This window comes from Pelodiscus sinensis, chromosome 10 (assembly GCF_049634645.1).
Source record: "Pelodiscus sinensis isolate JC-2024 chromosome 10, ASM4963464v1, whole genome shotgun sequence".
Classification (NCBI taxonomy): domain Eukaryota; kingdom Metazoa; phylum Chordata; order Testudines; family Trionychidae; genus Pelodiscus; species Pelodiscus sinensis.
Genome location: NC_134720.1, coordinates 44,108,830 through 44,136,638, shown reverse-complemented (window position 1 = coordinate 44,136,638; position 27,809 = coordinate 44,108,830). Strand labels below are relative to the sequence as shown.

Sequence of the window (27,809 nt, the reverse complement as noted above, 5' to 3'; positions counted from 1 at the left end):
CCTATCAACAGTATTTTTATCATAAGCAGCCTGGCTTCCCCTATCCCCCACCCCTTTCTTTGCTTACAGCGTCTCACTTTGCACCTGGCTGCATTTGGAAACCCACCAGAGCAAAACATCAACACTAAGCAGCAAGCAGCAACAGATTCCTTTGTTTTACATTCAAATCCTACCTCTGGTACTTGTCACATCTTCGTCGGGAGCAGAACCTAATTATTAGCAGAGATCCAGTGGAATCCTCCAAACTGCCACCAGTTGTTAAACGCTGTCATCATTACCTCCTGGTGCTTAAGCCTTTTTGGACCATTAATGTCACAACCCCTGCTAACTCATAGCTTAAGACTCCCTGCTCAAAATGTCTGAAATAGTTTGGAAGGACAATAGGAATGACAGGCTCGCTAGACAGCCATGCTTGAAATTAGTTATCTGAAGCTCTGCTAAGGCGGTTTTGTATTGTTTTAAAGCTTGCATTAGGTAGCATTTATTAACCTATCACAGGCATGCTATTTCTGCTTTCATTAAATGCTGTAGCAGGATGGCTGTTAGAAATGCAGTGATAGGTCTAACCTCCCCCTTTTAAATCCTCACGTTAGAGGAGAAAGATTCAGACAGCCTTAAACTTACTAAGGATGCCTTTTTATGTAGAAAGGAATTTCACACATTATTTTGAAATTAAAGAGAAATTCGCTCCTTGGAATGGAAGATGCTGTAGCTCCCATGACTAATGCAAATGAAAAGATTAATCTTCATGCCACAAAATCCCTACTCACCCCAATCCTGTGCTACAGAGTTAGTGAAAGTATTGATCAAAATCTGAAAGTTCCCAATGTGCACTAAGGCAGCTGTAGTATTAAGTCAGTGAGGACTAAGCATCTACACTATCTTATTGTGAATTGCTTATTTAGCACCATTAGTGTGCGTGAGGTTTAATAAAAAGGAGAATATGATTCACAGATAGCTGCATCTCAGTTTACAGTCTAAAGGCACAAGTTGCTACAATACAGAACAAACAATGATAATGAGCAGAATAAATAGAGTGCCTTTATGGTCTTTATAGCCTCAGTGATTTGTGGAAAAGGTGAGGTTTTGGGAGAATTCTTCCCTTCATCGGCGTTAGACATGATTTATGTGTAAATATAAATACCAAATCTCAAATGTTAGGATTAAATTTAGAAAATTAGACTATGGAGCCTTTCACTTCTAGGAGGTGGCTTATTATCAGCCCAGGTCAGTAAAGATCAAAAGTTGGCTGTTCTGGTTCCTAGTGTAAACACATCCACTTCAAGCCAACAGCACAAAAATATCTTTGCTGGTAGTAGCAGCCTAGAGGACAGTGCACTGAATGTGCAGATCAATGCTGAGACAGTCTGATAGTTTTGGAATCTACTATGTCCAGGGCTATCAATCCAGCCAGCACATTTCACAAGCATTAATTTTCAATGAAAAAAAATCACAATGAGCAAGCAGAGGCATAAATAATGATCTGAGCGATTAGGAAGAAAGGTGGATCAGTGTCGGGATAGTTAAAACATAGATTCAGACATATTAAGACGTGGGATTTGATGGCATAAGGAACCCCCTCCCTACCATTCCTGATAAAACAATGAGCAATGAAGAGGTTAATAACCCAGTAATAGAGGGGAAATGTTTAATAGTTTTATCTTTAATGGGTACTAGAGGGCACAGAGGCTTGGTCAGGGAATGTGAAACTTTTCCTTTTATGTCATTGGTTTGAACTTGAACTAGTGAGTCACATAGCTGCAGCTCAATATTGCTGGAGAGGAGATCATGGGACTATATTAACCCAATGCTGCAAAAGCCACTACATGTTGGACCTCCCAGCTCTGGCACCTGACAGGTCCCAGATGAGGGATTTTGCCAGACCAGGGGAGGTCATATATACCCTCGCCTCTTGCTACTGGCCCCCCCAGCCCTGGACCCACAGTAGGCTCCACTACCCTACTGGTCTCCATCCCCCTGTCATGCCAAGCAGCCTCGCTGAGATGTTCCAGGCTCCACCGAGTCTCCCCTTCTGAACAGCTCCGTTGAACAGCCCCGCTGCAGCTCCCCAAGATCCAGGCCCCACTGAGCATCCCTGCTGTGGCACTAGGGGCTCCTGGCCCTGCTGCTAGCAGCCCGCAGCCCTTCCAACCCACGGGGTTTGTAGGCATCAGTGGCCCACCAGGACACTGCAACATCCGTGGTTCTTCTGGACCACGGATGTTGCTGGACAAGAGAATACTGGTTTACAGAGGTTCAGTCTATACCACATTTAGCACCAATTGCCTACTTTGTTGAGAGCTTTGCTAGACATCCAAGGACTGGGCCAGCATTTAGGGGTGAATTATATTCTCAACGCAAGGAATTGGCTTTCAAGCACACACAGAGTGAAATTCTGAGTTTGCTTGCATCACTGTAAGTTTACTGAAATTGATGATGTTACGCCAGATTGGTGGAGCGCACAATTTGGGCCATTATCCATCTCATTGATCTATGTTTTTAAAACAGCCCCATCATTGCATATCATCATGAGACTTTATGGAAAATGGGTGATGTGCCAGTCAGGACTGGAGAAAGGAAAACAGAATCATAGAAGTACAGAAGATAAGGTTGGAAGAGACCTTAGAAGGTCATCTAGTCCAACCCCCAAAGCAGGACCCCCAACTAAATCTAAACATAGCACTTTTTTTTTAACGGGGAAAAACAGACACAGGGAATTATAGACTAGTCAGCCTGTCTTTGATATTGATCATGTTCTGGAACAAATTATTGAACCATCGCATTATAAGCACCGGGAGAATAACAGGACAATAAGGAATAGCCAACAGGGATTAATCAAGAACAAATCATGACAAACCTACCTAAGTTCCTTCTCTGACAGGGTTATTGGCCTGGTAGATGGGAGGAGCTGTTGGCATAATATCTTGATTTTAGTAAGGTTTTTAACTGAGCCCACAGGGTAGTCTCATAAGCAAAGTTGCTAGGACATGGGTGCATAGCTGGTTGAAAAACTGTACTCAGTGTTTCACTGTCAAACTGGAGGCAAGGCTGCTGCTGATGGGAATAAAAGCCAGGCTGCTGACATTTCCAACCATTCTAGCTGCTTAATACAGGCCAGCTGCACTCATTAGGTTCTCCAGAGACTGCCTCTGTTATGAACCCTGTGTTACAGCCTGAGATATAGGTAGTGTGCTTCAGTAGTCAAAGCAGGAGTCAGTTCTCATGGGGGGAGCAGGCACTGAGGTTAAGGAATGAAACCAAGGGTCAGCACCAATGTCCACTGCCGGTTACCAAAGCCAGGATCAGAACCAGGAATTGGAGCTGAGGGTCAGAGCCAAGGTCAGATGCCAAATGCAGTGTCAAGGATGAACCCAGAGGCAGAAGTTGTGGGCTGGGGGTCAGAGCCAGGATTGGTCACTGCGGGGAGGAGGAGAAGAAAGAATCAAAGACAGAGTAGGAACATAATTGGAACAGGAGGGAAGGCAGTAGCCAGGAGCCTTGATGAATTTTGGATTTGCCAGTGGGTGCCCCGTCCCAGTCTAGCCCTTCCTTAAGGCGCTACCTCTACTCCTCCTCCTCCTGTGTCCACTCCTCCCCCTCTGCTTCAGTCTCCTCCCCTACGTGGAGAAGCTGTCTGCCCCCCTCTTCTCTCTCCAGCCCCAGGGGCCAGCTGAGCTTGGAGAGGTGTACTTTTTCTTTTTTGGAGTTTCATCTTTTTCTTTTAAGTAACCCCAAGAGGGCCAAATCGCAAAGTGTGATCCTACAGCATGTTATTAATAGATGTTTGGATGTGTTTTATTAGTTCATAATTTAATTACTTATTATGGTATGAAATATTCTGAACACTAATAAATAAATACTCAAAAGCAGTGTTTTAATGAAGCTCAAAGATCATGCATCCTGATAGTATGGGGAACATGTCTGTGTCCAAATATGAATTCCTTTGTTTTATAGAATTTAATTGTAACCTTCAGAGTGGGCTTAACTTCCATTTTTGTAGCAGAAAACACACTATGTCTGGAAACTGAACCATGGCCATCGACAAGTCATCAACATTAATTAATTCTACCTTAGAGTTAGAGACAGATGACTACTAACAATCCCATACTGGGTTGCAGGATGAACAATCCCAGCAGAAGGACATGACCAAAGAAAATGGTCATGGTTTCTAACAGTGACATGGTCTTTAAGCAAAGGAGCCATGTCATTGTTAGAACCAGAAGTCTCAGCAGAAAGGCTGATGGTAGGAGGGACCTGGCCCTGCTTTAGGACTTGAACCAAACCTAGAGACTCACAAAAGGGGTGAAATCTGTCTAAGCATAACTGTATTCAGAAGCTCTAACTCTTGTGCTGTCTGGGTAAAGTGTGTGTGTCGGGGGGTGGGGGTGGGGAAGAGGGCTTCACAAAGGAATGTGTGTTCCTGGCTTTAATGTCATAGGGTCCCCCCAAAGTTAAACCATAATCTAGCATGTCTGTGGGGTACACTGCAGGAGAGCGCATAAGCTACTGGGTTGGCTTGGGAGGTTCAGAATGGGCCTCAGGGTGGGAGGGAAGCTCGGATTTTGAAGTCTTCATGCCAAAGAGGGGTTCCAGACAGTGACTCTTCTTAGCCACTCACTCATCAACCCCCAACGCCCTGCAGCCAGCTGAGAAGATGCCAGCCCAGCCTGACTCTCCCTGCATAGACCCAGACCTCTTCAGCCAGCCAAAAGTTGCTGCACTTCCCCCCAGGCTGTCTCTGCTGAGCCCTAGCCCCCTGTGGTAAGCCAAGAAGCTGCCTGTGTCCCTGCTTCCCTTCTGTCCTGGAGAAGAATTTACCTGCCTGAATTCAGAGCTGGGCCAGGAACTGCAGCCACCGTATATGCTGGGTGTGATCCTAGCTGCCGCTGCCAAACAGCTGATAGGTAGCTTTGTGCCAAAGAGCCAGCTGGCCAGATGGGGAAGAGCTGATTGGCTGAAGCACAGAAAACAACTGATGGAGGCTGTACATGCACAGCTGATTGGCTGCCTTCAGCTGATTCTTCCTTTTTTTCTGTGGGTGCCACAGCTCTTGAACACCCACGAATTTGGTGCTTATGGCAGGAACAGGCAGAGTCCAATGCAGCCACAACAGGAAACTACCTTGTTGCTCAAACTTCCTGTTCCTCCTCCTGACTTAAATAATGTATTTGGACCAATCAGTGGACCTGGGCCATGCTCGACTGGGACAAATACACCTTGTAGCTTCCAGCCCACCGGTTTCAGAAGCCACTGGGTGAAGACAAGAGTGGGTACTCCAAGGCCTGGGTTCAAGATCAGAGTCATCGCACCCTGTTTCCAGACTGGCTCTGCTCAAGATCTGATTCCTGACAGTCTGTCTACACTGCACACCCAGGCTCGTGGACTTGGTGTTTCCAAGCCTGTGCTCAAACATCCACACGGCATTATAAACCTGGGTTTACCATTACTGCACCCATGTCTCACAGCTGTGCTCCTGCATTAGGCAGACCTTCTGACTCAGATACAGGGTGTGACATGCATCCACTCTACAAAATGGCAGGGCTAGGACCTAAGTTACAGCAGGACTCGGGCTCTGACCTTCTAGCAAGATCCTATGACCTCGTTGCTACTGACTTTCTTAAAGACCCATGTCTGGCTGATTTCTGTGTGAATGGAAGTGGGGCTTTGGCTCCAGTCTGAGTCAGTGCTTGGGCTTAATTGTATGCAATCTGAACATAGAGGGTATGTCTACACTGACACCCTAGTTCAAACTAGGGTGGCTAATGTAGGTATTCGATCTTGCAAATGAAGCCCAGGATTTAAATATCCTGGGCTTCATTTGTATGTTCCTGGGCGGGAGCTATTTTTAAATGCCCGTAGTTCAAACTACCTGCCCGCGGCTACAAACGGCACGGACTAGGTAGTTCGAATTAAAGCTCCTAATTCAAACTACCATTATTCCTCCTGCAAGGAGGTTTAATGGTAGTTCGAATTAGGAGCTTTAATTCAAACTACCTAGTTCGCAGGTAGTTCAAACTACGGGCATTTAAAAATGGCGCCCGCCCGGGAACATGAAAATGAAGCCCGAGATATTTAAATCCTGGGCTTCATTTGCAAGTTCGAATGCCTACATTAGCCACCCTAGTTCAATCTAGGGTAACAGTGTAGACATACCCTGAGTCTTCAGTCTTCCTTTATATACTCTTATGTATCACATATATGATGGCTGCAGACAGAAAAGAGGCTAAGTGCATACTCCTGAAGCAAGTCACGATTACTGGAAGTTCTCTATTACAGCCTTATTGAATTTTCAAAGTGGTAGAGTCTCCACCATACATACCCTGGATAAAATAGACATATTCTTCTGGCATACTTCTGTTACAAACTCCTTCAAACTAGTTAGAATTATAAAATCATATGGTTAGAAGGGACCACAAGGGCTATCTAGTCTAATTTCCTGCCAAGATACAAGATGTGTCTAACCATTCAAGACAGACTCCTCAACTATCCTGCCTCTTTTGAAAACCTCCTGTAAATACATTTCCAGAACTTCCCTTGGCAGTATGTTCTATTGTCCTACAATTCTTAAAATAGAAAGATTTTCCTGAGATTTAATAACGTCAACAGAACGCAGCAGTTTTGTTGATGGCTATAAACCTCATTCTATGAGGAATAACGCCTTTTGTCGACAGAGTTCTGTTGACAGAAGGCGTTATTGCATCTACACTGTCCTTTGTGTCTATACTGTCACGTCAACAAAGTGGCTTGCTTTGTCGACATAACTGGATGTAGTCTAGACGCTCTTTGTCGACAGTATCTGTTGACAAAACTTCTGTCAACAAAAGCCTGAAGTCTAGACGTACCCTCTGTGGCAAGAGAGAACAACTTCTCTCCATTTGTACTGTGGCAGCTTTTCAAGTATTTGAAGACTGCTATTGTGTCCTCCCTTAATCTCTTCTCATTGAATCACAATCATGCTTTTCCTAAATTCACAAAGACTATTCTTCTTTTCTCTAAACTCTCCTTGAAGATGTGTAGAATAAATATGGCATCAACTTCTACCTTCCTGGCATGTATCCACAATGACTCTTCCAAATTTCCACCAATCGATGTGGATGCTTTTCAATGATCTGCTCCTATAAGTTCACAGCATATGATATTAGCTTAATTGAATGATAATTAGCACCTAGTGTAATGTCTATTTTATGCTTAAAAATAGACACCATAAAGCTTGGGTTCTCCTCATTCATCTCTTGTTCAAAATAATCACCCTAAACATTGCTAATTGATGCACCATTTATTGGCAATATACCATCTTCATTTCCACTGTAAGCAAATTTCTTCACAACCATTGGCCTTGTCTCATTAGCTTTGGCAAGTCTATAGTTCGTCTGTTGTCCCTCATGTCTCCTAATTGTTAATACAGCTTATCACAGGCACTGCTTTTAATTGTTGCAACTCTTCTTTTGGCCTTCATTTGCCTACATGTATGCCATCTTATTAGTCTTTAAGTTTCTCAACAGATGCGTTAACTTCTACATTCTACCCCAAGTCTCTCTTCTTATCCTTTTTGGCACTAATTTCATCACTCCTAGGATTTGTGTGCTGTTTCCCATGAAGTTGCTTTAGTTTGACTCAGTTGTCCTTAACACAACCCTATGGATAGTCAGGAAGTTTATGGTTTACTCTTTGGTTCAATTTCCCCCCCATTTTTCTCTTTCATTCCCATTCTCAAATGCACAAGTGGGAATGTAGGAATGCTGACTGAAAGAACTATGGAGCTATGTGGGACTTTAAATAGGAGAACAGCAAATATAGCCTCCATGCAAGAGACTAGATAGAAAGCTGTAAAGCCTAGTGTTGGTGGAGAGTTACAAAAACTATTTATCAGGGAGTTCAACCTTCTGGAACAACATTGGAGGTGTTCTGGAGGAAACCATGCAGAAGTATGGGATAGAGGTTACCAGAAGGTTAGACTGGCTGACAAGTATTAAATTGTGTCAGGAAGAGGAAATAGTCCATTCAGTATGTACTACAGCTAAGAGAAATCAAAATGTAAAAAAGGAGTTTTTTTGTAAGTTCTTGTGATGTACTAGAAACATCAATCCAATGGGTGAGTCGTGATCAGAGCAGATTTAAATGCACATGTTGGACCTATGAAAGCAGTCCATCGAGGGTACTATTTTGGAACCAGAAATGTCAAGAGGGAAATGCCCCTGAAGACTTGGTGATAGCAAACACACCTTTCAGTAGAAGGAAAGATATTTAATAACTTACAACAGTGGAATACACAAGTAAACCGATTTCTTTTGAATACGAACAGAACGAACGTGAGCAATCAATTGTAATGTAATACCCAGTGACTGCATTGTGAGACAGACCAGATTTCAACTTGTGGAGTTTAGAATGAAGAGAAATGAGTGTTCAGACAATACCAATTTAGTGGATAATTTAAGAGCTCCCTTCTGAGCTGTCCATCCAACATTTTTCATGAGTACTAAATTCACATTAGGGGAGAAAAAAAAGATGATGGTGTCCTAAGCAATATATTTCCAATTTACTAACGGGCTCATTGTACAAATGATTTGTATATTGTATGTATATGTGTGTGCACGCGCACACGCTAACAGCTCTAGAGGAAAGAGGTAGATTCAAATGGAAAACACAGACACTTCCTTACGTGCAGAGTAACATCATGATTATTCAGGAGTCTATTCTGAGTGGATGGCCACTAAGCAGCCTACCTAGGAGTTAATACTGTGATTGATATTCAGAAGTTTGGCTGATATTATCTAGGGCCTGTCTGAGAATTAAGTGTTTATATCAGTGTTTCCCAATTTTATTTGGGTACGGAACCCTTTTAAACTTGAAAGAATTTTGTGGAACCCCTAATAACATGGAGCTGAAAAAGTAGACCACTAATAAGTAAGGATAATAATAAACAAATGCTAAACAAGGTCATGAGATCAACATTTAGTTAAATTACACTTCTTTAAAAACAAAAATCACATAATCTTAATTATTAGTTTTTTAAAATCATAAAATGTTATTGTAATGGAATTTTCTTGCAGAACCCTTATTTTCACTTTGCGGAACCCTGGGGTTCCATGGAACACGGAACATTTGGGAAACACTGGTTTATATAGACAAGCTTTCCAAAGGAATATTTAGAATGAGTCATTCCCTCCCCTGCCTCTGTAACCCACACACCTAGTGTGGTTCACTGTCCCATGTAGTCGCACCTAGACCACTTACAGTGAGAGATAAGCACAAGGGCGCTCTACAGCCTAAGCTAAGCGCCAGCTGGCTTTATGGCTCAAGTGGTAGAGGCTCCTATGCAGAGGTCCCAGGTTCAAATCCATCCAGTGGCAGTTGTACCTCCACTGTAGAGGAACCCTTTGCCCCATCATCAGAGTTATCTTCTTATTGTGAGCTGATTCCTGACCAGTCTATGAGCCCGTAAGAGGGAGTGGCACATATTGCCAAGGCAGGCTAGGTGTAAACAAGTGGAAAAAAGCCAAGAGTGGCCCTGTGTGTGGAGGCCGATCTGAGAGGCAGGTGTAAAGTGAAACTGGGAGACAGCTCTCTCTCATCAGTGCGGAGGCAGGGGTGATACTGCTAGTGGAGTGGTAATGAAGGGAGTAGGCTCTTGCTGGGGAGGAGGCAGAAGGGAATGAAAAGGATTGGGACTGAGTGAGAATAAAGCTTCTCATGTTGGGTGCCTCAGTGGAGAGCCACGACTCCTAAAACTCTTCCCCCAGGCTCTCAAGAAGAAAAGAACTCTCTCACTACACTACTAACATTTTTTGTTGTTATTGCCACCAAATTAGTTTAAAACCCCCCAACAACTCCTTCATTAGAAACAAATAATTCCTGTTTCTTCTTCTTGTTAATACACATTCAAGAGCTGGACTAGATGGATCACTGAGCTGACCTAGCTTGGCAATTTCTCAGTTCCTGTGTAATGCGTATGCTTTCTGAATGCCCCCCTGGGACAAAGTGGGGATTGTATTCTCTCCGTTCACTCTGTTACATTGCATGTGATTTCCACTGTCTGTGGTAACTCTCTATGTGCATGCCTCAGTTTCCCTGAGCACTGCACCAATACCGAGATGGGGATGGACATTTTGGGTGTCACTCTTAGGGTACGTCTAGACTACATGCCTCTGGCGACAGAGGCATGTAGATTAGGCTACCCGACAGAGTAAAATGAAGCGGCGATTTAAATAATCGCCGCTTCATTTAAATTTACATGGCTGCCGCTTTGAGCCGACAAACAGCTGATCAGCTGTTTGTCGGCTCAGCGCGATAGTCTGGACGCTCCCCTGCCGACATCAAAGTGAGCTGTCGACAACCCAGGTATGCCTCCTGGGATGAGGCATACCTGGGTTGTTGACAGCTCCCTTTGATGTCGGCAGGGGAGCGTCCAGACTATCGCGCTGAGCCGACAAACAGCTGATCAGCTGTTTGTCGGCTCAAAGCGGCAGCCATGTAAATTTAAATGAAGCGGCGATTATTTAAATCGCCGCTTCATTTTACTCTGTCGGGTAGCCTAATCTACATGCCTCTGGCGACAGAGGCATGTAGTCTAGACGTACCCTTAATGAGGGAGGCTGCCCCAGTTCTAGCATGTACACAATGGTCCAGGCTTTCTGTAATACGAACCTGGGACGGGGGTGCAACCAGGTGACACTTTTTGCTCCAGAAACCGTACAAAAGAGGAGCAGGGCTGCCTGCAGAGCTGGGACAAGTTGCTGAGTGTGTAAGTTAGTTTCCACTGATTTAGGATAGAGGGAAGATGGGTTGTACTGACTGTTTCTGGTTCTTGTGGTAAAAAGTCTGTTCTATGCTGTATCCCTGAGAACTAATAAGCCTTCTGTTGTACCTCCTGGCTGAGTCTCATATCTGGCTACAGATGGGGGTGCAGGGCACAGTGACTCCCCACACCTTCAGTGATACCCCCATAAATGATTGCTTATGCATGCTGTCCATTTGGCACCATCAGAAAAGTCACATTGATTGTAATAAGAGCAGAGGTTACTCCTCTTGCAAAAGTACTATCTTATTGAGATATCTTATTGAGATACAATGGGGATGCAGTATTAATTTTTGACCAATATTAACTTGAGAAATAGACAAGGAAAGATGAAGACGAGGAATTCTGAGGATTTGTCATTTGCTTGCTGACAGTAAGTTAAACAGTGTAACTTATGCATAATTTCATTATGAGTCATGCTTATTATAATGAAAATTTGATAGATGCAGAGCTAGAAAGTGTAACTATCGGATACAAATATATATGCTAATTGCATAGCGAACTATACAATATAATTAATGTTGCACGTTATGCACACAGGAACTTCTTTTCCTCCTGCAGAGACAAAATTTTCTAGGCACCAACACAATTTGGTTTGAAGTTGTATATTTTAGAAAACTTTTATTTCTATTCCCATGCTGTGTCATTTTCAAAGGGTGTCCAAATCTGAACCTCACTGCGGAGCTTTTCAGTAATCTAGTAGATGGTCTGGTGTGAATTAGCTACAAGAGGGAGCGCAGAAATAATCCATTGATGGTCACTCAAGATTGGCTCTGTTCAACAGCTGAGGCCACATCTATACTTACATGCAGATCAATGCTCTGGAGGCTAATCTTCTGGCGTATGATTTAGAGGGTCTAGTAAGGACTCACTAAATCGAATGCTTAGGATGCTCCAGTCACTGCCAGTACTCATGAGGAGTAAGGGAAGTCAACAGGAACATTTCTCACATCAGCTGTGGGTATGGTGCCAAAGTTCAGATCAAGGTACGTTGACTCCAGCTACACAATTAACATAGCTGGAGTTGCATATATTAATTCAAATTTATCCCCTAGTGTAAACCTGGCCTGACAATATAAAAAGTAGCCACAGTCTGGGTACAGATGTTTCACATATGGCAAGTACCACTGCATGTTGTATCAGGAGTGTGAAATTAATTTTTCAAGAGAACTAGATTTAAATAGTCAATGGGATTCTTAAAGGAGGCTGGTCCAAACCTGACCTCAATCTGGGCACCCTTAGATGTTGTGGTAGCCCGACCCTAAATCCAGAACTAAATGTTTTGTCTGGCATCTGTTCCTGACCCACCTCAAACCCCACATTCAAACAAACACCCTCACATTTTGAAGAAGTTTGACTCTGGGTGGAGATCTCAGTGAGGTGGTTTGGCCCCATCTCTATTCATTTAAGGTTTAATTTTCTATTTCTGTACGGGTTAAATCAGCAGCCTCCTCTCTTTTATATATTTACAAATGTCTAGATTAAATTGGACTTGTGCAGCTTCAATAGAGGACTTTCTACTACCCCATTTCTTCATTGTTTCCTAGACTGTGTTGCTCCAACTCTTCCCCTTCAGCTTTTAACTGAAAGGACAAAAAGTTCTGAAAATAATCGGAGTTTATCTGAACAAACCAAGTTTGAGTCTTTTGCACCAAACTTGGACATCAATAGCAGGCGCTTTAGCAGACTCTGACTGAGTCACACAATCAAACTTTCCAGGAGACTTTCCTGGGCATATCTGGATTATAACCTCTTTCATGCAGGGAACGCTCTTTTTAAAAATGTTTGTACAATGACTAGCAAGTAATAGAGTATGCCAGGCAAAAATGATCTGCCCAGGAAGGTAAAAGAACCCTGGAGAAACCCTGTGATAACATATAAATTATGTCAGTATTAAACATTAACACCCACAGTTAAGAGGTCTGTTCACCTATGGGGAGAACTGGCTAGCCCCGTGGTTCTCTACATTCCAGTCCCAGAATGCAGGCTTTATGGAGCCAGCCCAACACTCTAATGTTGTATCTTAATGTTGCAACCAATTCCTATTTCTATGCATGGTGATACTAAAACATGATTCTGAACGTAAACTTGACATCGCAAACTAACAAACATCATACTTTAAACACAGAATCCTTTTATAGCGATCTCTTCACGTCCAGAAAGTTTTATTTTTAAAGTTACAACAAGCTAACTAATATGCATTAGTAATCCCATTATAAAAGTCAAATGGAGACAACTTATATTAGCTAATACCATGAGGCAGCTAGATACAATGATATCCCTGGGAAACCGGACACTATCTTTTCCTAAGCACCCCTTGTGACTGAGTGTAGTGTTGTGGTGGCCTGACTCGGTTTTCCCTCCTAAATGAGATAAAAATGAAGTCACCACAGAGCCCAGGCAAAGAGAAGCCAAACACTCTATTTTAGAGCTTTCTCTCTTTCCCTTTGACAAAGCCTTTAAAAAGGAGCATTTGTAGAGGGTTTAAAGGCTTTAACCTCAGAACACAGACAAAACTTAGAAACCCCCAAACCAAAAAAAATCTCCAAGGTTCCAGCCACAGCTCCTTCTATTGTAAGTCTTCTCCAGTATGTGGAAAGCACTGTGCTCTCCCCTGGGTCTCTCCCCAGACTACCAGCCTGGAGAGTTTTTGCTTAGTTCAGACTTCCTAGATGCTCCCCTCCTCTAGTGCTTTTTACCAATTGCAGTCTCCTGCAGTGGTTCCCAAACTTTTCGGCATCACACCCTCTTTTTGATTTTTGAGAAACCCTCATGCCTCCCCAAAATAGCAGCAAAACTTGTTGAGAAGAAAAAAAAAGGAACTGTCTGGGGCAGCAAAACTTGATGGGGGGAGATGGGTCACCTCGCAACCACCAGTTTGGGAACCCATATTCTACTGGATCCAGGTGCTCCATACTCAACTAACTACTTAGTCAGTTAACTATGCCCAGCTGAACCTGGTTTGGCTCATTTCCTTTGGAGGAGCCCATTACAGGTGTGTGATCTGATTCCCTTCAGGAGCTAGTCCTGTAATCACCTCTCTTTCCCCCTGGGTAGCTGCCCATGCCTTCTTTACCTTATGGGAAAGCTACAGTGCCTTGGCTCCACTAGGGTTTCACAGCAGGATACCCAACATGTGGTGTAAAACACACTACTTTTTCACTATAAAGACAAAGCCATAGTGTGATGGGTGAATAGTCATAAAAAATACATCATTTGTGATCTAGTTTCTATGGGGTGCGGGTGGGAGGGAATTCCACATGTAATTCTCATTGAGAGAAGTGGAAGTTATCTAGTAAAAAAATCCATGCATTGAGGGTGAACAGCACCTATGTTTGAATTTAGTCTCTGAGTTTCTTTTGTTTTCAGACTGATGAGCCACCCAAATGCCAGGGAGACGTGTTCATGCAACTGATTTGTATTCCATTGGATGAGCTGCTAATCACTTCCACATTCTGCCTGATTGGTCTCCCTTGTCACTCTTCTGCCTTCTCCTCCCCTATCCCATTTTGACCCATTTATCTGAGAAAAAACAATTTTATTTAGATGCTTGTTAAGTGACCCAGAAATCCCAAACCAATATTTGATGCAAATGGACAGTTGCATGCTGTGAAAATCTTGGTTGACAATTCATTAGGTACTTTACACAATATTTGTTTGTAGAGTTAAAGCAGCAGCCTCCTCTCTTTTATATATTTACAAATGTCTACATTAAATTGGACTTGTGCAGCTTCAATAGAGGACTTTCTACTACCCCATTTCTTCATCATTCCTAGACTGTGTTGCTCTTTCTCTTCCTCTTCAGCTTTTAACTATCTTTAAAATGCTCAGGTGTCAAAAATCTTCTTACTCATCTCCTGTAAATATTATTCTGCCTTTTTCTTTACTAACCCAACCTTTATTTATATTCAGTCTAATGGATTTTGCTAACTGTTCCCAGAACATCTGCTACATATTGTATTTTATGGAGGTGGATGGGAAACAGACTATATACATATGCTTGCAAAGGTAATGATCAGTTAACTCTTCTCCTTACAATCACGTTCCAAAATCTTACTAATTTAGTACACTTATAGATAGCTCGGTTAATTAATGTAGCTATGCTTACCAGTGCTATTGCTGCACAAAAGTGTATACATCACAAAGCACAGTTAATTTCCAGAAGCCTCAGAACTTCCATATATTTCAACAATGTCTAGTCTTTAATTACAGCAGGGAGAGAACTGGCAGGAAATATCCTAGCAGCGAAAATTTCAAATGAACCTCCAAATCCCTTCTTTTCATTTGCTCAGATTCACCCGTGGTATATGGTGGTGCCAGTTCACTGACTTCACAGTATCATTAGCCTGGATACAGGTCGTGTATTATTCTTGATTAGCTGTAAGGGAAATCCAAACTCATACAACAGCTTTCACAGTGATGGGTGGTGTAAGCTATTGAATTCTGGGGCCGAGATGGTGAAATTAAATGAGTTCTGGTGTGACTGACACTGCGCAGTAAATCACTGAAGGCTGCAGGTACATTTGAACGACGAAAAGAATCCCAAGTAAACAAAACCACTCACAATTGTTTATTGCAGCCCCTCGACATTTTTCTGGTTAGTAACTATGCAAATTATTTTGGTAGGGATGACTCCCAACTTGCTGCTGTCAGCCAGAAAGCTTGTGTTGGGTAATCCCATGAGAGTTTCATGTGTCCATGCCCCTTGGTTTGGGTCGTAATACTGCAGGTTGGACCTCCCTGGTCCAGCACCCTCGGAACCTGACCAGTCCCGAATGAGAGAATTTGCCAGACTAGTGGAGGTCTCCTGCTACCATCCCTCAAGCCTGTCCTTGCACTACTCCTCCTTGCTAGTCTAGTTGGGCTGCTCGCTTAGCTCCTGGCAGCTCCCTGGTTGGCCTGGGCTGCTGCAGGCTCCACCCCACAGCAGCCTTGGCCCCATGCTGTTGTGGGTTGCCATAGGGCTCTGTCCACCCCCCCCCCCCCCCCGCTGTCTCCTATTGGGCTGCCAATCCTGCTGCCTCCGGTCCTGGCTGGCCCTCCTGCCATTAGGCTCCCGCTCTCTCTGGTCCAGGAGCAGCTCCTGCAGGACCATGGATGTTACTGGACTAGAGAGTGCCGGTTTTTGGAGATGCAACCTGCAGTGCTTTCTAAGCCTGATTATGCATGACCTCTGTGCTGAGACACCACTGTTTCCTGCTCTGCATATCCTGCCTGCCTCTTCCCCATTTGTGAAGTAATGAATTACAGTTCAAACATTTGCAGCCCAGATTAACCTAAGCTCTGCACGCAATTCCCCAAATTGACTGTCATATCCCGTGATCGGGGGCACTTCTTGCTTGCTCAGTAACTCCCTGAAGGGCTGCCCCAATCATTGCCACTGTAAGTCTTTTCTTTGTGATGGATAATGCATTTTGCCAGTCCTCTGTCACGGAAGCTGAATTGGCTATTTAAATGCTTTCTGATTTTGTACACTGTGCCTTGGTTATTTTCTCAATCAGGTCCGAAATCTTTTTTTAATCCATTTCCTCTTATTCCTACATTAATTTTATTTCACCTAGCAACCCTTATGGAGATCTTGCTAGCTAATGCGGTTTTCTTCTTTTCTCCCTCCAATCGCCTGATATAGAATGCCCTGCTTTCTTTACGACTCAGGTATCTCCTTTAATACATTCTTCCTTTTATTCTTTACTCAGCTGTTGCTTTGCTTTAGTGGAAGCCTCACTCTTTGAAGAAGCTCTTTTTGTTTAGTTTTCTATTCTCCTTTTAAAGGTCATTTGCATCCCTAAAATGGCTCTGCTGTTTTGTCTGTCCGGCTATCTCGGACTAAATCCTCCAGCCTGAGGAAGGCAATGAGAAATGCCCTGCATGTGGTGGTACTAGCATGGTATTACTGAATGTAGAAAGTCAGATTGTAAGGTCAGACTGAAAAGAGAGGAAAGGGTTCCTTGCTAAAGAGCACAAGACTGCAGTGACTTCTGCAGCTAGTGCACAGAGTGGGAATTAAGGTGAGGTTATGATGTCAGTGGAGAGTGGAACAAGAGTGAGATTTAGAGTCAAGATACCTATATTCTAAGTGCCTCTGACTTGCTCTGTGGTTGTGGGGATGTCATTTCACAGCTCCATGCCTCAGTTTTCCTTTCTGTAAAATGGGGATAATGATATCTACAGTTATAAAGTACTTCAAGATTTATGGACAAAGAATGCTGAGCTATAGCAGCTATACACCAGTTATGATTTTGCTGTTTATGTACTATACCTGAGATACCTAAGATGCTGCCATCTGCAAAGTTAGCTCCCATTTTGAGAGGTAAAATCTTGAAGTACTTTATAAAGGTAGATATCATTATTCCCATCTTGCAGAAAGGAAAACTGAGGCATGGAGCTGTGAGATGACATCCCCACAACCACAGAGCATGTCAGAGGCACTTAGAATATAGGTATCTTGACTCTAAATCTCACTCTTGTTCCACTCTCCACTGACATCATACAGAGTACTTTCTCTCAGATGTTTTACTTTGGATAAAACATCTAAAATAAAGGACATTCAATAGCAGGAGTAATTTTATTTTTTGTATATGAAACGCAGAAGAGGCCACATCTTCTGTCTGTGCAATTTGATGCAGTTACACTGATTTTTCTGGCTCTATGTCAGTTTACACTAGCTGAAGATCTGCCCCAACATGTGCAGGACAGAGAAAGATGGAGATATGGCCACTGAGAGCATAAGAAAGCACATCCACTGGCCACACAGCTGGGCTTGGAAGTGATTGTGCTTCATTGGTAGTAATACTTGGTACAGTGCAGCGGTCTGTAGAGGATTCCACCCTGTGGGCTGTCCTGCTCACAGGCAAGTTTTTATTTCTGGCTATCTGGGACTAAATTTGAAAAAAGAGGGGAAAAAAGGCACCTTTGCCACTAACTTTAATCTAGCAATTGGGCAATAACTTAACATATCTCCTGCCACATTCAGCAGGTGGGATTAAGGAGCATAAAAATGGTCATGGAAGGCTAAAGATATCGAATGAGTGAGGAAGAACACAGAAATAGATGGGCAGCCCCAGACACATCCATGTCTGCTAATAGTGGGGATGGGAGGAAGTGAGGTCAGCTGGCTTCAGCCATGCTACTGCGCATGCTCAGTCCATATGAGCATGCTCAGCACAAGGCAAGTAGCACACAGGGACTGGGAAGGAGACCCCACATCCCCTCTCCCACTACACTACCTTTGGGCAGCTCTGTGGGCACAGCCATCTCTTTTAAGCACACAGCTGCATGTTCAATATTGTTAAGATGCAGGCACCTAAAAGAGGCCCCTCAAACCATCCTGCCAATCTAGACGCGCTTTTCCGAAAATCATGCCAGTGTAGACGTAGCCTGAGTGTCTTGATGAATAAAGGTATTTAGTTGCTGCTTTTTTGAACGGTTCAATAACAACAAGATTTCATCATATCGCAATAATGTTCCACGAGGTGTACCGGTAGTTCGGAATAGGAATCCTAGTTCGAACTAGCTAGTTCGAGCCCCGTGTAGCCGCGCTGCACAGGGTTCGAACCAGCGGGGTTTTAAAAATGTCGGCTCCCCACTTATGCAAATGAAGCCCGGGAAATTCAAATCCCGGGCTTCATTTGCAAGTGCGGTATGCCTACATTACCCCGCTAGTTTGAACTAGTGGGGTAGTGTAGACATACCCTTATGTCCTATCCCTTTCCCTTACCCCGTATCTATCCTGTCTAGACTGTAAGCTCCTTGGGGCAGGGACTATCTACTGTGTGTTTGTTAGAACACTTTGCACAGTGGGACTTTGATCTTGGTTGATCCTTAAGCACCACCGTAATAAGCATTGCTAGTAATGTATGAGTGAGGTATATTTGATCAATACAACTAGAGCAAGACTTCAGTAGTAGTTTCCTGGGAGTTGGGGCTTCAGAGATCTGGCAGGCTGGACTTGCCATGGAGCTGATCTCAGGGAAGAAAACGAGGGAGCTGCCACTGCAAGAGAAGCCCACACAAAAGACGTCCCATTTGTAATTTTACTCAGCTGCCATCTTTAGTGTACGACAAGACAAGAGAAGTCAGACTCTCACCTGGGATTTTTGTGGAATCTGGGTTCACAGTTTCCTTTGAAAACAATGGGGCATGAGAGAATTTGGCCCTCTCTGTGAATGGCAAAGCTGCAATGGATTTATGAAACATTTATGTAAAGAATTTATCAAGGTTCAAATTCTATTTTCAGTTATTTTGATGTAATTCTGAAGCAACCACTTACTGAAGTGATGTAATTCAGGATTTACACTAACAGCAGTATGTAGCCCTACGCACTTATCTTCAGAAGACATCTGGCTCTATACAGAATATTAATTCATCAAAAACTTGTCCCAACAGCCCAACTACTAAGTAGCTGCTTTGCTACTGCCCCCAAACATACCTACCATACAAAGCAAGCAAGAGCCGAAGGAGATAAGTAGTTATGAGTAAATAACTCCAGGAATAATACAAAAAAAAGTTTGGAAACAGGCACAAAGAAATGCAACTGCGTGGGCCATTTTTGAACTTTCAGCAGAAGGCAGGAGGACAATGCCTTGCACTTAACCCAGACTTAGATGGATCCTCAGTGTTGAAAAATCCCTCTCTCTCTACATTCAGTTACAATGCTATCTTTACAAACCCACTCTGGACAAAAATGTGAGAAACATTATCTAATACCTCAGCGAAGGGGACATAGATAAACTAATCTGTGGAGCTGTATCTTAGTTTATATAACAGTGTGCAGCTGTATTTATTTTAAATATATTTTGTTTTATATTTTGAATTTTGTGAGGAAGAGTGCCTTTTATTTTAAACAAAATCAATCACCTCCCCCTTTAAAAATATCTGTATTGACATTAGCTGCTTTTCCCCCACTGGAAATGAAAGAAAATAGTAAAACATCTCTGTGGGGTCTTCTGTTCAGTCTGACCTCTCCATTCTGAGCAGTTTATAACAGATGGTCTGTTTTTTATATGGATACATCCTGGTTCTGGACTGTAAAATGGGAATGGTGTTTTGAAGCTGCACTGCAATTTATGTAGTACATCTGAGATTTGAATTAGGGGCCTGATCCTGGAAATCCTGCCCCATGCATGTACTCCGAGAGCACATAAATACTACTGTCCCATTATAACATTTCCCAAGTTGGCGGTTTAGTTCTTAAACAATTGTACTTTTCAGTAAACATTGAGTAAATAAAACAAAACAATCCAAGTATCCAGTCCTGCAAAACCTTCATCAGTGCAAATAGTCCTTAACACAGCAACCCTGTGACTTCAGTGCCATGTGTCACCAGTGTGACCAGATAGTAAGTGTGAAAAATCAGCTCAGGATGAGCAGTAATAGGTGCTTTTATAAGACAAAGCCCTCAATGTTGGGACTGCCTCTCACTTTATGTCATCCACGTTAGGGGCGGTAGGACTCAGCTCTGTGGAGTTGGTTCCAATGTTGGTACACAGCTGGGCTCCAAAGTAGAAATAAACACACAGTGCCCTCCGCCACTATTTCATTGCCACTCCTTGATTCACTCCCCAGAATTCCCTCATGGTCATCCAGAGAAAGAGATATTTTGTGTACTTAGTTGCCTTGCTTACATTCCATATAGCTCTTGGAAAAGCGAGCCAGTTAAAACTCAATGCTCTACCCTTTGGACAAAGAGAGAGGGATCTGATAATGGAGGAACAAATACCTTTGTGGCACCATTTATCTCACATAGCACGTTTATTTACTTCTTTTCTCTTTCAAACAGTGTTGCCATTATTTCTGCACAGAAGACTAGAATTTTTATCTCCCCTTTTCACCAATGTTGCTCATCCCCTTCCTCCTCTATGCTCCTGGCCAAGCATTATGGTCAAATAGCTCAGTCACCTCTTACAGACCCAAGCAGATCTCACTCTCTAATATAATCCCTCAGCAAAGGCCAGACAACTCACCACAGTGATTACTTCCCTAGAAGCACTGCAATACCAGATTGTGCATGAAGTGAATGGAGCAAGTGCCTATTTCAGCTGCCTGCTTCAAAAATCCATTTAATAGATAGTTCTCACACAGAGAACATATCAGGTATTAAACTGGTACGAACAAACACTATGCTTAATTGTAGCCACATTGCATTTGATCTTAGCCAAAAGACTCTGCAGACAAAGAAAATATATAACTGTAACCGAATAACGGGCATTCAGATGTCTCACTAATATTAGCAGTAGTAGTGATTCTAACATACAATACAATATTTCTATCCCTCTAAGACAAATGCAAAGCCTCTACTATAATCAGGTTTAATTGTTGGTCTTTATTAAAATAGCACAAAGTCTTTGTGGGTAGATAGGTCTCAGTCTGTAAAGTGCTCTGGGATTTGTCAAGTATGAAAGGTGCTACCCTGGATAAAATCAAATCAAGTTCTATTCTCTTCTGTCTGATGCTCACTGCGGAAGTGCGGCTCGGACTCCATAATGTTACTGACAAGCCACAATCAATGTGGAGGGGACTCTTGCTAGTCAGGCAAGGGAATTATTAAAGCAGTGCCTGATAGATGCTATCCTGTACTTAGTGTGTGCAGATCTTTCTCAGGCAACACACAGTGGAGCTTTGATGTTCTAGGCTCCCTGTCTTTATCAGTTGCCTTAGGAATGATATTGTCCTTTTTTACTCTTCAGCCAGCTTATTAAAGAAAACCTGCTCACCTTTAACATACTTCTCGAAAGCCAGCCTGTGACAGTATTGAAGTTTGCTGTTGAGGTTTGTTTGTTTGAGATTGCAGGGCAGCACTGTGACAAACCTCTACAGTGGCGTGCAGAATCAAATCAGAGCCTCACACACTGCCGCTACATTGCTCCTCCAGCACTCGCTCTGACACGAAAGCAGCATCCCATCCCTGGACTTACACTTAAAGCAACAATACACTAAAACCTTACTTGAATGCTTGTAACTATGCTTGAGGCTTTAATTCCTGACTATCCATGGGTGAGTGCTTGTCACATGGACAACAGTTTTTAAAACTATCTGCAGGTAGATATCGCACGGCCAGTGGGAAATGAACTAGCATGCTCCCTCAGCTTGCAGTGCAATTTGGCCCCTGGTGTGTAATGTTTGGTCTGCATGCTGCAAAAGAGATGAACGGCAGTGATCATTTGCAGTGGCTGCTCTAAAATTAATGTGCAACCTATTGCTGTCGTCCTCCTTCAGGAAATCCCGGTAAAAGCAAGACGGCTGCTGCTTTCTTCGAGGAGATCAGTAATGAGAAACTCAAGCACATTAGTCAAGATCGACTCTCAGGGTAGGGGGAATCCAAATTTCATTTCTCAACTTGATAAAGACAGTGAGGGCCCGACTGAGCTTTCAGTTACACCAGCCTATATTCAGCTTTAATGCCAACAAAGTCCATGAAGCTACACCTGGGAAAATGAGCAGAATTTGGGGCAATTGGCTCACTTCTCGCTTCACAATGATTGTGAAGAGCACAGCAAACCACTATAGTGTGGATAGCACTGATGACACTGGCACTCAAATGGGTCTGTAGACATCTCCAGCATGATTTTAATAAGCCAAAGGCACATTTAGTAAGCATTCTACATCTGCTGGGAGTATGATTAAATTGTCTTTTGCCAGGAACTCTGAACTCCATGAATAGTTTCATAAACCAAAGAAAATGGGTTACTTGGAGTCCCCCGAATAACAGTGGGGACAGTGTTTATTTAAATGTTATTTGGTGGGAATAGTGTCCCAACTGTCCATGAATGTGGACTCCAGAGTGGTGAAAACCTCTGGGATTGTGAACTTTTCCAGTACAGCCCACACTGAAGTTCATAAATCAGCCTCTATGGTCCATGAGGGCCTGCATAACAAGGGAGTAGTACTCTTTCCAGTTGAGGTACTCATGTGCTTCTTGAGGAGGGCAAGTTCTGGGCCCATGCCAGCAATTACTCCTGGAATATCTTTAATGCCTGCTACATGGGGGCAAACTAGACATCTGATTGCCTTAGATACCACCAGCAGCACTTTACCCACAGTTGACTTTCCAACTCAAACTACTTGGCAAGGGACTTGTAGCAGTCTGAGGCAGGCAACTTCCAGATGGTTATTGCAACTCACTTCTGGACTGACAAGGCTGACCTTTCTTGTGTCTCTTTACACTGGACGGTGGGGCTAGGCTGTTCGTAAAGCTCTTCCTGTGAAAGTGCTGGACCTATCAATGGCCTTCCCAAGTCTGCAGGATGCTGTAATCCCATCAGTCTGTGCAGATGTCCTTGCACCACTGACACTGGTCTATGTAAGGACATCTGCAGCTATGCCAACTGTATTAAGCAGCATACCCCAGTGAGAGTCTCCCATGCTAAGGGTCCTTTTCCTCATCTTTTGACTGCTCCACCAGGAAATTCATCATGACCTTTTGGTGGAAGAGAAAATCCACCAAGGCCTCGTGGATGCCCTGCGAGTTTCCTAACACAGACGTGCAAGGACGAGCAAGAGAAGTTCCTTAGAAAAGATGCCTTCCCCATGCTGCTGTCTCCAGCAGCTAGAAGTGCACAAACCAAAATGACAGCTCCTCAGGCTGCATTGGTGGGCTGTTCAAACTTCCTGCACTGTGTAGGGTTGGCAGTGAAGTTTTCCCGCAGTGCATCATGTTCATAGAGTTAAAGAGACCACCTACTGGGATATGGTTGGTTTGACTTGGGTCTCTGTGTTGCAGTTTGGACACCAGCACCCCAGATTTGAGCACAGGTTAGAAATGTCTCACCATAGGTTAAAAACAGAGTGTACGCTGAAGTCCCAAGTTCCCGAATACGGGGCAGCTGACTCGAGTCCCACTAACACAGAACTTATATTGTAGTGTTGACATACCCAGAGTCATCTTGAGCCAATTCAGAGTGTTTCAGACTCAGTGACTGATGTCTAAGGAGGACATTATTGCATCCTGATGGGCTGTTTTATTTAGTGGTATATATGACCAGCCACTCTCCTGCCATGGGTTCTATTGTGTCCCGCGCTCTTTGCTGTTAACGCTGAAATGACCAAAAAGAACTTTTGACCACACAAATACTGTATGCAAAACTGCACTTGGCTAACCGACCACACTTGCAAAAGGGCTTTACACACAGCTCTAAGGCATGTCTTTGTCCGTCAGTCACACGATCACTTCTGAATGCCACATTGTATCAATTCCAAAACTTCATGGAATTTCCTAAAACAAAAGGAAAAACTATGTAGCACTTTAAAGACTAAGAAGATGGTTTAATAGGTGATGAGCTTTCGTGGGCCAAACCCACTTCCTCAGATCATATTCTGGAAGAGAATTGGCATGACCATATATACCAAAGGAATACACTTTTTTCATTGTGTTCCTTTGGTATATATGGTCATGCCAATTCTCTTCCAGAATATGATCTGAGGAAGTGGGTCTGGTCCACGAAAGCTCATCACCTATTAAACCATCTTCTTAGTCTTTAAAGTGCTACATAGTTTTTCCTTTTGTTTTAGCAAGATCAAACTAACATGGCTACCTCTCTATTGCTATGGAATTTCCTAGGCATTAATCACCAGAATCTTCTTGATTTAGGGGTGAAATTGGAAAACTAAAATGGAGAAGGACACATGAAGCCCCCTGCCAGCTCTTTAGAACAGCCACAGCTTGAAGTACCTTTACAAAGGCTTAGCAATCAAACAACGGCTTGATGGTACGCAGTAGCATCTTCCAGCTACACTTTCTCTGCTCATCCTCCCAACAGAGTTTAATAAGGTGCCACTCTGAATGACTTATCACCCAGACAGAAAGAATGATGGTGTATGGGAAGGAATATGGAGAAAGGGGGACTGGCCTACGGGTAAGTATGGAAAACCTTGTTTGGTGGGAGGGGGTGTACAACTCCTGCTATGGGGGATGCTGCAATGGGGGAGGTTAGAATTGGGAAGACTAGAATGGGGGAAGAAAGGAATAGGAGCGTATTCTGAGCCCCTGCCATAATGGGGGAGAGACTGTGGAGACTTGAAATCTGGGAAGGAATATGGGAGACATGGGAGAAGAGAGCAATGGGTGCACAAACAGAACTCCTGCCATGATGGCTGGGGTGGATTGTGAGACCACTGAATAGGGTAGAGGTGTGGGAAAGCACACAGAACCCCAGATGAGGAGAAATTTGGGACACCCTGCTGTGGGGAACAAAGGGGCACACGCAGAGCCCCTGCCATGGGGAAAGTGGGGTGTCTGGCAAGGGGAAGAATGGGGATGCTGGTATGGGAGGAGGGAAGACTATGGGGCACAGAAGGCCCCAGCCAGGGGAAGGTGGCACATATGGAGTTTGCAAGGAAAAGCTGAGGGATGTTAGGAGCTCCAGCATGCAATAAACTCAGCTCATGCATGCTAGGAAGTGTGTGATCCCCACTAGTTAAATAAATACATGGTTTTAGGAAGATACTTTCTACCTCTCACTCCCTTGTATTTTAAGTAATTGTACACTGTACCGATACAGATGTACAGATCTCCAGTCAGACAAATTCTTTGGAGACATAATGCTGAAGACATGGCATAACAGTTATTTTCAATAGTTTCTCCAAATTCACAAAGGGATTTTTCCTGTTCTCTACCAATAGGGGACGGGGGAAGGAGTCAACTATCTTTGCTGCACTGTCTCTTGCTCTGGAGGAATGCCTCAGTGGGTTCTCCCCAAAGTACAGGATTAGGGGGTGGAGAGCAGGGAGGGAAGAAGTGAGCTAAGTGCAGTCAGTGTAAGTGCTTGTGTATGAGCTGCATCTCCCTTCCACCTCAAACCCACAGGTCCTCTTGGTGTGCCCAAGAGAATACAAAATTGGGCTATAGAGGCGGACGCCACAGCAGAATTTCCTGGGAGTGCAGCTTGTGGAAACCACACTGCCCAGCAGATGGAGTGGGAAGAAGAGTGGAAGGTGCATTAGAGTCATCACAGAGGCCTCAGCCCAAACAACTCTCTGGCAGGTCCCTGAGATGAATGTGCATCTTGGGGGTTCAGAGGGGCTTTGCATCTGCCTCTCTGAATGGAAGATTTCAAGGAAACTCAACGAGGGGAACCTAACAGGGTTTTATCCTCCTCACTGTCGCATTTTTATGGGTAAGGGCAACTGCAATCTCCTCCTTTCCCATTTAGTCAAGTCGGGAACAGTAGATTGGGAATATCACCAGAATAGTCCACTAAGAATAGGAAGGGGAGAGTGATGTTCTAGCAGTTCAGGAAGTGGAAGATGAGCTGGACCTTTTTCAGGGGATGGGCTTCATTTATCTCTATGAAGAGTGGCAAAAAGACAGTCCAGGAAGTCGGGAAATCATGAATCAACATAGTCATTATGATAGAGGCTGGAGTGTGGACACTGTGTTTGATAGACTGGAACACCCTCTTTTGGACACTAGGGGTATGTCTAGACTACCTCTCTCTGTCACCAAAGGGATGTAAATTAGACATACTGAAATTGCTAATGAAGCAGGGATTTAACTATCCTGCACTTAATTAGAATAAAAATGGCCACCACTTTTTGTCGATGCGGCACTTACTTGGCAAAAAGTGGCAGTCTAGACAGGGATCAGTAGACAAGGAAAGCCTTTTCTGACCAATCCTGTAAACCTCGTTGCACGAGACATAAGGGATCAGTCAGAAAAGGCTTTCCTTGTTGACCAATCCCCATCTAGACTGCCGCTTTTTGTCGGCAAAGTGCCGCGTCGGCAAAAAGCATCAGCCATTTTTATTCTAATAAAGCACAGGATATTTAAATCCCTGCTTCATTAGTAATTTCGGTATGTCTAATTTACATCCCTCTGGTGACAGAGGGATGTAGTCTAGACATACCCTAGCTGAAAGACAAGAGTGGCATTTTGACTGTCACGGGTATTTAGACACCTAATAACACTGAGATGTTCAAAAGGACCTCAAGGCTGCAGACTAATGTAGCCATCTAACACAGATGCCATTGACAGTGAGTTGTGCCGTGGAGGAGAGAAGTTCTTTCAAGCACTCCCCTCTTTACCCTAGCATTGCCACAGTCCTGCCCAAGAGCAGTTTTAGCCAGCTGCTCTTTATCCACTTGTTGATTTTGGGCTGGCATTGAAAGAGCTGAGGGGTGGTGCTGTTAATATATAAAGGAAACAGATTTCTTTCCTAGTACATCTCCAGCTTCTTTCATTTGGAACAAATATGTTTCTGATATTATTGTCCTAAAACACAGTCCTCTGAAATGGATTATACCAGATCCTGACTGTGTACTTGATAACTACAATGCCCAATCACAGGTACCATCCAAAAGAAAGATGGTGGCACACTTCATCTCTTTTAAAACATTGTACAGAAAAAGGAAAAGGTAGAGAACTGAGGTTGGCTGGCTTGTCTGTTGTGACTTCGTTGGAGCACATGAGCAGGAAATCTGTCTGCAGAAGGGCCTTTGTTTCAATTGTCCCTCAAAAGGCTGGACATAATGTCATCTTTTGGATTAGCATAGACTTTGTAAAGTCCTTCCCTTGCAGTTTAGCAGCTGAGAGAAAGTTTTATCATCATTCAGAATAATAGAAAGCACCTGCTCAAGATCAGCTTCATCCGTCCATGTCTGAATAGCTGTGGTGTGCACGTTAGAGGGTGTCAGCAACTTGAAATGAACTGAAAGAATCAGCCTTTACAAAATACACTCTGTTCCACGCCTCCATTTTGGCAGTTACCGCAGAAAGGCTGTTGTCTTGTAACCTACACCTTGGAAAGAAGGGGTGTGGTTTTTCATAACTAAGGGATTCAAACTATGATCGACAAACACTATTATCGAACTCCCATAAAATATAACTGATTTGATCCTAAACTCTGTTTCCATTCAACTCCTAAAGTTGCTTTTCTCAGAGGCTATGTCTACACTACATTTTTTTTGGAAAAACAGCCATTTTTCCAAAAAAGCTTCACTTACATCCACACTGCAATCGCGTTCTTTTGAAAAAAAATCAAAGAAGAGAGGGTTTTTTCTGACATTGGTAAACATTTTTCTT

At 43.4% G+C, this 27,809-nt stretch overlaps 1 protein-coding gene and 1 non-coding gene across 5 annotated transcripts in view; both read right to left on the bottom strand.

Annotated features, from left to right (window-relative positions):
* LOC102449274 (calcium-activated potassium channel subunit beta-2) overlaps positions 1–27,809 on the bottom strand; it is a 273,020-nt gene that overhangs the window by 191,950 nt on the left and 53,261 nt on the right. Inside the window, exon 1 of one of the 4 annotated variants that reach the window (XM_075938015.1) lies at positions 174–832. The exons of 2 other annotated variants lie outside the window; for them this stretch is intronic. The gene's annotated coding sequence lies outside the window, so the exon portion shown is untranslated. Of the gene's footprint in view, positions 1–173; positions 833–27,809 lie in introns of those variants that run through there. One more of the 4 variants, XM_014581301.3, reaches the window with a different exon arrangement.
* LOC112545494 (U2 spliceosomal RNA) lies at positions 20,761–20,960 on the bottom strand. Its single transcript, XR_003088971.2, has one exon. It is a non-coding gene; the product is annotated as a U2 spliceosomal RNA (small nuclear RNA).